Genomic DNA, 15,799 nt, shown 5'->3' with positions numbered 1-15,799 from the left:
CAGAATTTAGTGTAGCATTCAATATTCATTCATTCATTTTCTTTTTGGCTTAGTCCCTTTATTTATCAGGGGCCACCACAGTGGAATGAACTGCCAACATATCCAGCATATGCTTTACACAGCGGATGCCCTTCCAGCTGCAACCCAATACTGGGAAACATGCATACACATTACACATTCATTCCCACACATACACAACAGCCAATTTAGTTAATTAAATTCACTAATAGCGCATGTCTTTGGACTGGGTGAAACCGAAGCACACGGAGAAAACCCACACTAACCCGGGGAGAATATTCTTTACACTTCACACAGAAATGCCAACTGGCCCAGCCGGGACTCGAGCCAGCTACCATCTTGCTGTGAGGTGTGAAAAGAAAATGTACCAAAATGATATCTACAAAATTGTATATGTGTTGAATTTAAACTAAATAAATTAAATAACATTCAACTTAATGTTTAAATTCAGCCCAAATAAATGGTTTACAACCACTTAACTTAAAAAATAAATAAATAAATGCAAGGAATCTTCTTTGAATCATTTTTTTTGTGTAACAATATCTTATTGTTCAGAGTATACCTAATTCTTTCAAGGTGAAGAGCCTCCTTTATAAAAAAAACAACAAAACAAAAAGCACACACACATGCATGCAAAAAAAAGTTATTTAGCAGAGATTAGCCTATAAGAAACAAAGTGTTGTTGTACCAGAGAAAAGGTTATTGCACATCGAATCCGAAATTAGTCCCAGCCCTTTTTTTTTTCATTTAACAACATAAAAACGGTGGACCAATTGGAGTGGTTTTTAGAACGACCGCAACTTGACGTAGTAGTGTGGTCCCCCCGCCCACCATTATTGATTGACAGGTCTGTGCCACCATATCCTCAGTTTGTTGTTCCACGTCTGTCATTTTCAGCGTGTGAGTCAAAGTGATAGGAACACCCTTGCTCTATTTTTAGATGTAAGGCTCATTGGGCTCAACACAAGATCAACATTCACCACATGATCGCTCTAATCGGAATTATTGCTTGTAACTTAGTTTGTTTGTAGGTTGGTTTGCAAACATGTCTTCTTTTCATTGTGTCTACCTTAAACTTCAGCCGTTTGCATTTCTCGCGCTCACAGAAGCGATCTTAACTAGGTGCAGCTGGAAAGTGCGAGCGAGTTGACTTACGTGCGTGGCCCTCAAATGACTAGCATCGCGCCATGCATTTTAGTATTCCAAACATAGGTTTCTATCAGGGTACACACAACGGTGCTTCGGACAGCCGCCGACTTGAAGCGCCGTTGTGTATACCCTGATAGAAACCTATGTTTAGAATTCTAAAATGCGTGGCGCGACGATGGCGTTGCTTCTGGTGTGTGACCTGCATGCAAGTTTACACAGGGTACACACAACGGTGCTTCAAGTCGGCAGCTGTCCGCGGCACCCAGCCACAATTCAGGACCAACACAATCTCACGGCAATTCATAACTTTTTCATTTAGTGGGTATTTCATACAAATTTGTGCATTTTAGTACGATTTGTTCATCTCCCAATGACGGTTGGGTTTAGGGGTGGGGTTAGGTGCCACGCCTCCTTTTTAAAATCGTAAAATTTCTTACGACTGAACTCGTACGAATTTGTACGAATTAGCTGCTAAACTGCCAAAACGTAAAATACTTACGTTTTCTAATGAGATCAGGCTGTTCAGGACACTTCATATTTCTGCCGCGCCACAGAGTGCCATCTAAATAGTTTTAATTTTAAAAACGTTAATGTGCATGTCTGGTGTGCCGTGTCACGGCTCTGAGCGGCGCATCCAGTGCCTCAGTCAAAGTTAATCCAGTGTGTGTATTAGTCTCGGTGTACAAGCTCGGCACTTTAAACTAGCACACAGTTGCCTGTAAAACTATACAAAGACACAAATGATTATGTACTCTCTGCTTGGTCTGTGTCCGAGTCGTACATGTACGGCTGAATTCTGGTCCTCTCACTCGTGTTGCTTCTCTCTGTCTGCCTGTCTGTTACCAAACACAGAGCGGGGGAGCTCTTGGCTCCGCCCCCTTGTTACGTTGGGCGGGAAGTTAAAACTAATTTTCATGCGAAGCAACACGCCCCTAAAACAGGAAGCTGTGTACACGCCCCCAAAATAACACTTTTTAACACATTATAATAAAAAAAAAATCTGAACTGTGTTTTGAACTGAACCTAAACTGGCAAACTCAGAAAAACCATAGTATTAATATTAAATCTTAAAAAAGGGGTAAACTAGGTGAAAAAATTTAAAAAACTGCTTTTATTCTTGCCGAAATAAAACAAATAAGATTTTTCCCAGAAGAAAAAATATTATAGTAAATACTGTGAAAAAATTCCTCGCTCTGTTAAACATAATTTGGGAAATATTTGCAAAAGAAAAAAAATAACATTGACTTTAAACGCATGTTTCACCAATGCTTCAACAGACGTTTCAGTGGTCCGGGACATGCAGGGAGGCCAGACAGCGGGAGTCCTGCAGCACGTTCTCTCCCACTGAGCGTGACACGCAGATGAATATTGCAGTGTAATCAAATCACCCTGATTATTTCCTGCTGGCTATGGGTCTATATGTTTGTGAGCTTTCATTCCAACTCCCACTCCTCCTCTTTCTGCGGTCGGCGCAGGTTCCCTTCTCATTGACCGGATCTATTTTTAATTGGCCTTTGACTGTCACCACTGAGAAGATGCTCGGCTCTTATAAGCTTGGAGAAAGATGGAAGGTCATTGTGGTGGCAGGTCCCTGCGGGCCACTGATGACCTCAGTGTTAGCAGCTCTGACGCGACTGCATGAGAAAGTGCATGTCGGCCCCCCTCTTTTCACTTGTTATGTAACACAGATACAGCTGGCCAGATTTGCTCAAAGTTTGGTGGCAATACAGTCACTGTAAAGGCTAACCGGAAATTTAATTTATTCAAGTTTATTTGTATGCTTTTCACAACAATTATTGCTTTAAAACCACTTAAACTCTGCTGCTATTTTGGGATTTCCGCCTGGATTTTGCCTACCCAAATTTAAAAGCTTCCCAAATCCACATGCAGAGGTGTAAATGCAAAAATGTTGTATCATTTTAAAGAAAACCCTTTGAATTTTCATGAAACACTATTGAGAGTGTTTAAAATAAGTGTATATGTCGTCTGTGTTATAATAAACACCTAAAAAAAGAGGCACTTTTTGTATTTTTTATTTTTTCAAATTTGAAAGTGTACCTTTTAGGTTCTGTGATGTCGAGCGTGCTGTAAATAATTTTGGTGGTTCCTGCACATGTCTGTTATCATAGAAAAAAAAAAAATTCTACCATAATCTATGCAAAAGTTATTGTATTCCAACTGATGAGAGGTATTGTACAAGCCACAGGGACCGATCATTGTTTTCATATTTCACTATTCTTTTGTTTGATCAAACATAATTCACTGTGTTTGGACCACATGGGACATATAAAAGGATTACTTATGCACATCACCTCAAAAACAGAGGAGAATGGCCCTGAAGCACACAGCATAAGGTAAGAGATGACAGCTGTCTGTGCTATCTGGGGCTGCTTATTGATCATGAATGTATTGTTTTCAATTCTGCGCCATGGAAACACCATTCAGTCGACAACTGTTTGATGTGTGAATATAATTCAGTAAAAAGAATGCTAGAACTGTATAAGCACCGGCAAAAGCTTTCATTTGAAATATAACTTGTACATGTGTCATATGAAAATGAACCAATGTAAAATACCTAGCTCTGGTATCCAAAATACTGTGTATTTAAGTGTAAATAACTTTTGGACAGTATAATAAAAACCAAAGTGATGCATATGTGCATAAAATATAGATTCTACACTGTCAAATGAAACCATTTACGGGGGTCTGGTGTAATGCTAGCCTTTTAAATCTTAAAGCAAAAGTCGATGACGTCACGAACCTGGTACCGGGTCCGCAGAGTTTAACTAGTTAAAGCAGCTTTACAAAAGGTGCACATGACTGCATTACAATCAAATTCAGAAAAGTTAAGGTTATTAGTTAACTTACTTTATAACTTTAACTAAATTACTTGGGGCAGACCATTTTAACTTGTATTTAATGTTTACAATGCAAATCCAATTAGATCCACTTTATTTGGTAAACAAAGCAAGTCTTCTATATACTATTTCTAGTAAAAGACTGAAAATATTACTGTACAAACTGTATTGTAAATAAATTATATAAACATTTTCATATTAGTCAATAATATTACTGAAATTAATTTAAAAACTGCATAAATACAAATGTACACACATTTACACAAGTAAATAAACAGAATCATTATTGGGCTAAAAATCTGTGGAAATCTGCGGAAATCCATGTGGGCTTTAAATTACCTAGTAACTAATAGCTTATAAGAGTTAAACGTTATGGAGAGAGGATTTGAGAAACAGGCAATTCAGATGCACATCACTAAAACCCAACCAGGCATATTCTGAATACGTAGCCCTTTATACATTTCTGTAGTTTCTGATTTTGCAAATCCGCCAGAGGCCACTGTGTATGCTTTTTCAGATCTCAAATTTCTCTCACGAGTGCCATTCGAGCCTGCTGTTCTTGCTAAAAATTTACCAGAGGTCGCTGACGACTGACTGACTGACCAATAGACTGACTCACCCTCCTCCATCCCTAAACTCAATTGAAAGTGTTTTCAAAAGCAGTCCAGAAAAAGAAAAGCCCATGCGGCAGCCTGATTATTACCACATTTTTTGATTTTACCACATTCTCACCCTGTTATTTACTTATTTAATTTTTTGTTTTTTGTCCTACCTGTTTCTGCAACCGTTCTTTGCCAGACTCGAACCCTGTTGTTGTGGTCAACTTCGTTCCATGTCACAAGTCCGCATTCGTACGCTGCGAGCTACTGGACAAACTCGTAATAGCGTAACATCCGTCAGCCTGATCTCACGAGAAAACGTAAGTATTTTACGTTTTGCCAGTTTAGTGGCTAATTCGTACGAATTCGTACGAGTTCAGTCGTACGAAATGGTACGATTTTAAAAAGGAGGCGTGGCACCTGACCCCACCCCTAACCCCAACCGTCATTGGGGATAAGCAAATCGTACTAAATTGTACAAATTAGATCGTACAAATTCATACGAATTAGCCACTAAATGAAAAAGTTACGAATTGCCGTGAGATTGTGTTGCATCCGTCCATACGAACGTAAACAATCAGCTGTTTGTGTAAAAAGCACGGGAGTCATACCGCCCCATAGCATTCTCTTTAAAGTAAAAATGCTGACATATGTACCTCTGGCTACATAATTTGTGGTCTTCAGAAATGTATATAGGGCTAGGTTTTCAGAATGAGCCTAAAATATGTTGCTAAAACCTGCCTAAAAAGCAACACATTTTAAAAAGTGCATAAAGGAGAAGAATATAATATTTAACGCCAGATGTCACTTTTTATAATGATATAAAGTATGAGACCATTTATGTAAATGCATTTTGGACTTTTATTTTTAAATGTAGTATTCATTTTTTAAATTGCATTACCAGTTTACAAATTTAAATGCATGAAAATATATCATATATACTGTGGTCACATTTAAAGGGCACCTCCTTTTTTTTTTTACAAGATGCAAAATAAGTCTCTGAAGAGACTTCAATAATAATCTCAAACGGAGTTCCGTGGAATTTGGACAATCATCCATTGCGGGACTGTGTGAATTTCTCTCAGTCACTGGAACAATCTCATGCATTTACAACAAACTGCTTAACTATGACTCTGTTGCACTCCCCATCATCACATTATGGAAAAAGGAACTGGCCTCTTACCAATTGAACTGGGACTGAATATGGGAAAGTATCCAGGTGATGTCCTGCCCATCAACTCATACACTATAAACTGATCCACAAGGCTTATGCAACTCCATATGTGCTACACCTCATGAAGCGGTTACCTACCCCTTTTTGTACATTGTGCAATTCAAACTCTGTGGGGACATATATGCATTTGTTTTTTGAATGTCCACTTATCAGTACATTTCGGCATAAGGTATTTCAAACTATTTCAGAATTGTGTGAGATATTCATTCCCAAATACCCTAATATCTGTTTATTGAATGATGATTATGATCTAAACCTAAACACTTCCCAACGCAGGATATTTCATACTGCACTAACTGCAGCCAAGAAGGTTATATTTAAAATATGGCATGAACCCTCATTCCCAGCAGGTAAAATGTGGCTGTTATAATGTTCCATTGCAAGAACAACAGAGCTAAACCCCATACAATGAAAGCATGGTCTGATTTTATTGAGAAAATTTCTTATATAATAACTAGTTAATTCTCACCCCAGAGCTTTTCTTGCTCTGTGTATTGTTATTCATTTATTATTTTATTGTCTTTATTTTACTATTATTTTTATTTGTATTTTTTTTCTTTATGTATTTTCATTTAATGCAAACCCTGGCTTGTATATAGTTGTTGCAGGCTATGTATGCTGGTTTTGTTCTGCAATAGATAAATAATCATAAAAAAATAATAATCTCAAACAATTTATTTGTATAACTCTTTGAAACTGCCCCTTTTAGGCTTTGATCCAAATTGTGCAGTTTTGGTGACTGTCGCTTTAAATGAAAATGAGATTGTGCTCTTTTCAAATGAGGGCAGAGCTACAATTGCCTATGTGTCAGCATAGTGGCAGATTCAAAACGGGACATTTTGATGAAGTGTGATTATAAAAAATAGAATTAATGAAGTTTTACCGCAGGGGTGGGCAAACTCGGTCCTGGAGGGCCGGTGTCCTGCACAGTTTAGCTGCAACTCTGATCAAACACACCTGCTTTTAGATTTCTAGTGATCTTGAAGACACTGACTGGCATGTTCAGGTGTTTTGGTCACACTTTACAATAAGGTGCATTAGTTAATGTTAAGTAATGCATTTACTAACATGAACGAACAATGAACAATACATTTACTACAGTATTTTTTCAAGTTAGTTAATGTTAGTTAAGGAAAATACAGTTGTTTATTGTTAGTTCACGTTAACTCATGGTGCATTAACTAATATTAACAAGCTTGGTGCCCTATCATACGCCCGGCGCAGTGTGGTGCAAGATGCGGCGCAATAGTCTTTTGGTAGTTTCAGCTTGGCGCAAGAGTCGTTTTGAGGCGTTGCGCTACGCTGTTTAAATAGCAAATGCATTAGCGCTCATATGTGCGTTCTGGTCTAAAAAGGAAGGCGTTCTGAGGCGGACCGCTGGCGCGTTGCCATTTTGAGAAACTATAATAGATTTTTCATTAGACCAAAACTAACCCGGTCTAAACTTCAGCGCAGAGTTGCGCCTCGCTTACACACTGCTTAATAAGCACAAGAGAGCAATAGGCAAATATCTTTACATATGAAAAAATTAAATATTAAGGATATATATAGGATATAATAAGAATAGATATAGAATATAAATATAAAGGATTAAAATATTACAAAACATTATTTTCTAGCCTACATAAATATGAAAAACCACTGCTTTTATGTCTTCTTCATCTCGGGAGACTTTTTCAGTTCATTCATAACAATTTGCTTTAGTTTAATGTTATTATTATTAGCAGTATTATTTATTATATCCATATTTATATTTGTTTTATTAAAAACAAGCTTAGATTTGTCCACCTGTCAGGTTTTAGACCATATGGGGCATGGCAGGTGTATTTGGAAATAACTCAGTATTTTGACCACACTTGGTCATTGTTGTTCATTTATTAGTTTTCTAGAAATTAGAACTGAATGTCTGTGCGTAAAGGTTTCCCTATCCAAGAGCGAATGTGAAAGTAGATCCATTATCTCTCATTCTCACGCAGTAGATGCTCTGTTTAACAGTTTTCTGCAAAAAAAAACTGTTAACTGTTAGCTTGTGAAATGCTCATTTTTTCCACTTACTTTGCGTCCTGTAAATAGCGAATGCGCTCTTGGCGCGATGCAGCTGGCTCTTAAAGGGAATGGGAGATGAGACTCTAATTGGTTTATTCTCAAAACACACCTATAACTCATTGAGAAAATAAACTCAACCCTTTTAGACCATGCGCCTCGGCGCAAAGCACATTTTCTCGTCCGTAAATTAGCAAAAACGCATCCTGACATGCCCTGAAAGCGTTTGCGCCCTGCGTTTTGCACTCTACGCATGGACCGTCAAAATAGAGCCCTTGGACTTAAATGCTAATAATGCATTAATAAATGTTCAATCATGATTAATAAATGCTGTACACGTGTTGTTCATGATTAGTTCATGTTAGTAAATGCATTTACTAATGAACCTTATTGTAAAGTGTTACCGGTGTTTTTGATTAGAGTTGGAGCTAAACTATGCAGGACACCGGCCCACCCCTGCATTAGAGACTGGCTATATTCACACACTGTTGCCACAGAACTGTTTAACCCCTTACAAAAGTGATTTTTACATAATAGATTGTCTTTAAATGAACAGACTTTAAAACAAAGCCCTATCAGTTGTATATATACTGGAACCTAAAAAGTTATCTAACAAAAAGCAATGCATCTGTTACACCTGAAAATCTTCATTTACTCATCCTGCACTCCAAACCGGTTCTTTCTTATATTGAACACAAGTGAAGATACATTGATAAATGTTTAAAACTGAAACCACCTAGTGATCCATTTTCATTTTTGAGAAAAATTTCCATTTAGGGTCAAGCAAAGAAAATGTAAGAATAAAGTGAAGGAAATAAATCAATATTGTTGAGTGGGAAACACAATGAGTAAAATATGAACACAACTGTAACACTTTTAAATTCGATTTATAGCCCACACTTATTTATTATTTATTTATTATTGTCAATATTTTTACATTAATTTTTTAGAGTGAGAAAACAAGACTTCATATTTTTTTTGTTGTGCAAAGGCACAACATAAAACTCTGTGAACATGAGATAATAAAAATACAACTGTTTAATATCTTAGGCTTATTAAACAATATCAAGTAATAACATAGTAATAACAAGTAATATTAAGGAATAACAGTAACAACTTTTCATTTAAATCATGTAGAAGTAAATGCAAAAACATCTCAAATGAATAATTGTTTTCTGCATATTTTTGATATTAAATTTATTTAGCTAATGCATTTAACTGATGTTAACGACAAATAATAGACCATTAAGTGATGCCACACTACAGTATTTATTCTCCACATAAAATTATTAGGTAACAGAATAATGGTCCAGTACTTAATGTTAATTTAGTTAACTAACATTACCTAAAGATGAATAATCTTGTAAAGCATTTATTAATTAAAGTTATACATTAATTATTGCTTTGTTAAAATCCAAAGTAAAAACTTAACCTCTTAAACCCATTTTTCACATGCATTTTTTATTTCTCTTTGCTATTTGGGCTTATTGGAACTTAATTAGAATAAAACCTAAGTATCATTATTTAATATGATGTACTTTCAGAGAATAAATATGTCCAGATATGTGGACTTGTGGTCCGAATTTCCATAAAACACAATACCTTTGTGTAATAGAAACTCTTTATTTCTGCCCTGAACACAGCAGATTTTTCCTGATTGTTTATTAATGCATTAATAACACGTACACACATGCTTTTTGAACATGTTTTGACTATCAGCCAAAATAGCATTTTTTGCCCATTTTAGACAGTTAAAATAGTGCTTGGGACATTTCATGCTGCAAAACAGTTGCAGGATGTCACTGTACACTCTCAGAAAAAAGGTACACGGTGGTACAAATAATGTTCCTTGAGGGCCAGTTTTGTACCTTTGTAAAAGTTGTACCTTATATGGTACAGAAAAGACCTCTTATGATACTGTTCTGTACCTTTTATGGTACAATTCAAATGAAGGTACATAATTGTTCTCATAAAAAGGTACACTCTCAGAAATAAAGGTACAGGAGCTGTCACTGGGGCGGTACCTTTTCAAACGGTACATATTTGTACCTGAAGGGTCCATAATGGTACTTCAGAGGTACTTTTTAGGTACATTTGAGTACTAATATATATCTTTTAAAAAGGTACTGCCCCAGTGACAGCTCCTGTAACTTTATTTCTGAGAATATACATAAGTGTTGGACAACTCCTTCTTTGTTACAATATCTATGAAAATAAATATTACTGGAAAGGCACAGTGATTTATGAATAATTTCCATATTAAAACATGAATAATCATTTAAAAGCATATGTTTAAAGAAACTCATAAAGAATAATCATTAAGTTCTATAATGCAATAATACAAAACAACTGGTAAAACATTTGTATCTTTGATGTAGGTACATTTTGGTTTCCTATGGTATAAATCATGTTCTTAAAGGTACAAACCTCAATGGTACAAATTAGTTTCTTTGTCTTAAGGTTCAATTCTGTTCCAGTGACAAGGGTTTGTACCTTCTTTGGTATAACATTGTACCATTATTTCTGAAAGTGTATGTCTGTAACAAAATGTAAGCTAAAATATGCTGTACATGTGTGGCCAATAAACCGTAGGAGGTTAAATAATTAACAAACATGACTATCTACCATAATAAATGTATTACTAATAGTTTGTTCATGTAAGTAAATATAATACCACTAATAGACCATTATTTGAAAACGCTACCAATTATTATTTAACATTATTAAAGAATGCATCCATATACACTGGATTACTTAAAAGAAACTAGATTTAACAGTAAGAGCGCACATTAATAGTTGTAAATTCTGCTGTCTTAACCGTTAGTCATGTATTTTATTCTTCAAGACTATTGATAACTTCTATCAGAAGGTAAATTGGTCTCATTTGAATCAATAAAAGCAAGACAGGCTATATTACCTATTGGGAAACTGCTATGCAGCCGGCCCCAGGTTATCAGTTTTACAATGTAGCATTTGGTGTCATTTGTTTTGCTTCTAATCCATCAGAATTTGCCCATGCAAAGATCATCTTGAGGTCCGCTGGAAACATCCGACTATACAAAGCAGAGTCACATGACCGGTGTCACAAATGCTGATTTGATTAGTGATCTAAAAATAGTGCAAACCATTCCATAATTCCAGGTTTCAATTCGACCGTGATTAAATCCTACAATGTAAATGTCATCTCAAACTTTGGAAACCCCACCACAGCATGACGCATGCGTTTTTTTTACTTCAGAAAAGTCCATCTCAGGCCATCACATATCAGTTTCATACACAAAAACAATCACACCTCTTAGGAAACCATGTCCTGTAGTTTAAGTGCTTCTCTCTGGAAGAGTCCACCACAAACTCTTCTCTCAGGAGAACAAATCAATCAATGCAACGAAAAAAAACTTGCTCTACCTGATTGGCCAACAAGGATGAAAGATGCTCTCCCAACAGCCCGCTATTTCCTTCAAAGCCCTCTTTGTATTTGTGCTGTTGATGTGTTTCCTCAAAACGCCACAATCTTCAACGTCCTCTCTCTTTTCCCTCTCTCTGACTTTTTTTTTTCTTTCCCTGCGACTCCTGGGAGCTTTGACCATTTAAGGAGAAGCCTTCTCATGCTTCTCCGAGCTGCTACTGCCGCGCGCGCATGTGTGCTGTTTTTGCTTGATGCTCCAATGAGCTGCAGCTGAAGAAAGAGTCTATCTTCCTTAGCCTGTTTGTTTGGATCTCTGCCTCTTTCTGATTTAAATTTAGGCACTAAAATGTAATGAACGATACAGAAACTAGTTTCTCAGCTGCACTGTGGTATTGGCAGTAATCTATAATTCTTATTGAAATATTAATACTGAACACACACACGCACACAGAAGTTTAAAAGGAAGCCTCTTACATGCCAGTACAGAGGAAGTAAAGAAGAAAATATCTGAATATGCAAATAATATGTCATCGGACTGCTGTGTTTAACCAGCTGCTATAAATATAAAGACACCACCTGATAAAAGTCTTGTCGATGATCCCAGTTGTGAGAGCAAAAAATACTAACTTGTCTCCTAGTTGATCATTTGGAAGTGTCAGAAAGTAGATTATTCAGATGAATCATTTGTTGAACTGCATCCCAATCATCACACATACTGCATTTCATTTACATTCTCAGAGAAATCAGTCAAGTTTGGTGAAGGAAAAATCATGGTTTAGGGTTGCATTCAGTATAGGGGCGTGCGAGAGATCAGCATCGACAGCCTGAGGTATTAAGACAATTGTGCTGCTCATTACATTACAAACCACAGGAGAGGGCAAATTCCTTAGCAGGATAGCGCTCCTTCTCATACTTCAGCCTCCATATCATAGTCCCTGAAAGCAAAGAAGGTCAAGTTGCTCCAGGATTGGCCAGTCCAGTCACCAGACATGAACATTGTTGAGTATGTCTGGGGTAAGATGAAGGAGGAGGCATTGAAGATGAATCCAAAGAATCTTGATGAACTCTGGGAGTCCTGCAAGAACGCTTTCTTTGCCATTCCGGATGACTTTATTAATCAGTGATTTGAGTCATTGCAGAGATGTATGGATGCAATCCTCCAAGCTCATGGGAGTCATACACAATTTTCATTATTTTTCCACTGCAGCATGACTTTATATTCAATACTGTACGTTATTTCTGTTAAGTGAAAAGACTTTTGTCTAAGCAAAGTCAGACCTTACTGTCCTAATTAAATAATTAAAAATCAAGGCATGATCATGTTTTATTTTGGTAAAATAAGTGTAATCTAGAGGCCTTTGCCTTTCATATAAGCCACTTCTGATACCAAATGATCGACTAGAAGTCAAATTATTATTTGTTGTAACTAAAACTTGGATAGACGGCAAGACTTTTGTCAGATAGTATGGAAAATGTCAATAAATAATGCTAAAATATGACACAAAAAATTTTAATTCAAAGAAAGATATGCCACTTTCTTTAAGTAAATGTATGTACGTTACCACTATGCCCTACAAAGGCTAAAGTGCAGTATCTATGCAAACACTGTAACTGAACACAATGCCTTTAAAAAGTTTCCCAGCTTGAGTTTTGTAGTTACTGCAACCTTCACAATTTGAAATTTGACTTTTAAAGCAAAATGACAGAGGAAATTGAAGCAAAATTACCAAAAGTGAAGCAGGAGACTTTGTTAAAAGACAGAACTTATTTAGGCTACAACTCAATATAGTTAACCAAATGTGTAATTACTGCACTTTACATTTGTAGGGCAGCCTGGTACTATGACAATTTAATTTGATGCAATTTAAAATGCAATAGTTTGCAGAGTGTTTCAAAGGTTTTAAGGATGTCACACACCGGATGCACCGCTTAGAGCCGCGACGCGGTGCGCATATGACAGTTGAAATTACTGCACACAAGACGCTCATAATCGCATGATATTTAAAATGAAACTATTCAAATGGCATTCTGTGGCACGGCAGAAATATGAACCTCAGTCGTGACTGTTAGCCGCGGACAGCCAACGACTTGCGGCACAGGTGTGTGTATACTGACAGAAACCTATGTTTAGAATTCTGTAATGAATGGCGCTGCGTGGCACCACGTGTCGCAGAGAGGGGCTTCTAGTGCGTGACCCCCTTTAGAGTGTTGTTTTACTAACCAAAATTTCTATACAGGGAGTGATAATTCAGAATGACCACTAGTGCCGCATGTGACTGCCGCGAGACAAAGAAATTAGTAAAATGTATGGTCCGGTTCAGCCTCCGTGCGATCGCATAGCCCTCGCCATGGCTGACGCTGATGCTGACCTCTCAAAAATGTTAAGCTTGGTATCGGTGATGAGTGTGGGCGGTACTGAGAGCTGCGAGCCTGATGGAGCGAGTGTTGAGTCCCATTAAGGAGCTCTAGATGGCAACTTTTGCTTCATTTTGTTTGTTTACCTTTATGAATGAAGTTGTAGCACGTCCGCTGATTCCTGCCTCTGAATGAGTGAGTTTAGCTACTTGTAGCACTCAGAAAAACACCCATTAAGAAACAAAGAGGAACATAAAAATCTACCGTCAGCTAGTGTTTCGGAAGTGTTATTGCAACACAAACAGCATGAAGAACTATAAATGCACGACTATGCGCAAGGCAGTCACTGTGGGTCATGCAGGTCACTAGATGCAGAAGTATAAATCAGTCTTTAGGTGTAACAGCAGTTTGCAACACTGCCGCATGGGGATACAAAGGGACGGGATGCAAACAGACAGAAATATAGCCTGCTAATTAATGAAGATAAAATAAAGAAAGCATTATGACTTCTAAATAAATCGTTATAAACATGTTAAGCTTCATTAACCAACCGTATAAAGCTTGCCCGTTTAGTCAAATATATGACCAAACTCTTAAATAAGTACCCATCATGAATAAAACTGCATTCACAACCGGGAGGTGGCATAATCACTTACAGTATGCAAGAGAATGTAGCTTACACAAGTCTAAGTGAATAAGGCAAACAAACACTGGCGTACGATAACTCCTCTCCTTCTACTTCATGAGCAAATCTGCGACCATTTTCACAATGTATACATAAATTAGAACTTAAATTAATAGCCATTCTGAATTATTAGTACCCCTGCATATTTTTTCCCACAATTTCTGTTTACGGAGAGAAGATTTTTTTTCAGCACATGTCTAAACATTATAGTTTTAAGAAATCATTTCTGATAACTGGTTTCTTTTATCTTTGCCATGATGTAAATAATGTTTGACTAGATATTTTTCAAATTGCTAGCATTAAGCTTAAAGTGACAGTTAAAGGCTTAACTGGGTTAGTTTGCAAGTTAGGGTAATTAGTCAAATCATTGTATAACAATGGTTTGTGCTGTAGACAATCAAAAACAAAAGGGGGCTAATAATATTGACCTTAAAAAGGTTTTAAAAATCAAAAACTGATTTTATTCTAGCCTAAATAAAACAAATAAGACTTTCAACAGAAGTAAAAATATTACAGGAAATACTGTGAACATTTCCTTACTCACAAGAGGGCTGAGAATTTTTACTTCAACTGTACATATTACACATTGCATCAAAAGCCAATTCTCAAAAAACACAGCAGAGATACTTTTAAGTAACCAACGAACTCTGAAGAACATTCAGTTATTGAAACTGGCCTTAGAAATGTTGTGGGTGGTTGCTAGTGTTACGCGGTTGTTAAGGATTTCTGGGTGGCTGCTAATTGGTCCAAGTCAAAATAAGCCTGTATGATATTCTGCTTCCTAAATATGGCTTGAATATTTCCTTCAGTGTCTCCCTGCCCGGTAGATATTAGCAGAATGGATTTATTCCTCAGTAAGCAGAATGAATTTAGGCAATATTTAGTTATCATGAGCAAGTTACACTCATGCAGACACTGTGGATTTTATATAGAATAGTTGAAGTCAGAATTACTAGACCTCCTGAATTATTCCTAATTATATTTTCTTTTTAACTGAGAGAAGATTTTATCAACACATTTCTAAACATTATAGTTTTAAACTCATTTCTAATAACTGATTTATTTTTATCTTTGCCATGATGACAGTACATAATATTTTACTAGATATTTTTCGTGATACTAGTATTCAGCTCAAAGAGCAATTTAAAGGGGTTAACTAGGTTAACTAAATTAATTAGGAAATTAGGATATTTAGGCAAGTCATTGTATAAAAGTGGTTTGATCTGTAGAAGTATTGAAATAAAAATATTGCTTAAGGGGGCTAATAATATTGACCTTAAAATGGTTTTTAAAAATTTAACAACTGCTTTTATTCTAGCCGAAATAAAACAATTAAGACTTTCTCCAGAAGAAAAAATATTACAGGACATACTGTGAAAATTTCCTTGTTCACAATAGGGCTAAAAATATTATAGGGAATACTGTAAAAAATTCCTTGCTCTGATTAACTGT

At 36.4% G+C, this 15,799-nt stretch overlaps 1 protein-coding gene across 12 annotated transcripts in view; it reads right to left on the bottom strand.

The window, feature by feature from the left end:
• The window catches only part of irag1 (inositol 1,4,5-triphosphate receptor associated 1), a 117,954-nt gene that overhangs the window by 58,596 nt on the left and 43,559 nt on the right, over positions 1 to 15,799 (bottom strand). For 2 of the 12 annotated variants that reach the window (XM_087262140.1, XM_087262141.1), the window contains exon 1: positions 11,307 to 11,786. The exons of 7 other annotated variants lie outside the window; for them this stretch is intronic. The gene's annotated coding sequence lies outside the window, so the exon portion shown is untranslated. Of the gene's footprint in view, positions 1 to 11,306; positions 11,787 to 15,799 lie in introns of those variants that run through there. 3 more of the 12 variants (XR_015496451.1, XM_087262138.1, XM_087262137.1) reach the window with 3 other exon arrangements.

Source organism: Danio rerio, chromosome 7 (genome assembly GCF_052040795.2).
Source record: "Danio rerio strain M-AB ecotype USA chromosome 7, GRCz13ab, whole genome shotgun sequence".
Lineage (NCBI taxonomy): Eukaryota > Metazoa > Chordata > Actinopteri > Cypriniformes > Danionidae > Danio > Danio rerio.
The sequence above is the reverse complement of the archived record's forward strand: the minus strand, read 5'-3'. Positions and strand labels throughout refer to the sequence as shown.